This window comes from Marmota marmota, unplaced genomic scaffold, assembly GCF_001458135.2.
Source record: "Marmota marmota marmota unplaced genomic scaffold, marMar, whole genome shotgun sequence".
In the NCBI taxonomy this organism is placed as follows: Eukaryota; Metazoa; Chordata; class Mammalia; order Rodentia; family Sciuridae; genus Marmota; species Marmota marmota.
In genome coordinates, this window is record NW_026000057.1 from 29,022,993 (window position 1) to 29,023,699 (window position 707).

The 707-nt window shown below is 32.4% G+C and overlaps 1 pseudogene; it reads right to left on the bottom strand.

Annotated features, from left to right (window-relative positions):
• Positions 1-373: 373 nt before the first annotated feature.
• LOC125619888 lies at positions 374-469 on the bottom strand (annotated as a pseudogene).
• Positions 470-707: the final 238 nt, after the last annotated feature.

Here is a 707-nt window from a genome sequence, read left to right on the forward strand (position 1 = left end):
AGGTGGTGACAGCCATGGCTTGTAGGCATTTGGCCCTGAAGAAAACCATGTAGCCTGAACAAGAAGGAGAGAACCTTCCTATCCATTGTCCACTGTAGACAAAGCTTATTATCATGCCATCTGGCAAAGTTAAAATACATTAAGGGCCCAGCATTGTTTTTATAGAACAGACTTGAAGGGTGAATTTGGATCTGAGAAAGAAAGAAATTGATAACTGACATTGGTTGAATCTATTGGTTGAATTTTATTCTTCTTAAACTTAATCTGGTACATCATAGCTTTAAGTAAGGATGTTAATTATCCTTTGTTATATTTATTTTTGTGTGGATTCTCTTTTATTTCTACCCTAAAATATTATTCATTCTTCTTTTCACATCAGACAGGTCATATGCCAGAGCTATAACAAGGGAGACACCTCTCATACAGCAGTGTGAACACCCAGTCATCGTGCTGATGAACAGAAAAGGATCTTGACCCTAAAATTTCTTTTTACTTTCTGTAGCAATATTTTGGTATTATAATTCCTTCCTGAATTCATAAATGATATAGTTCAGAGAGTTATTATTTTTATTAGATTTATAAAAGTTCTTAATGTATTGCTTAGTATTAATATATGCTTATATTAAGTAATACATTAAAAAAACTTACAGTTTCACCTGTATTAAGGAATACATTTAACTACTTTTGCATGTAACTTAGAACTGCTT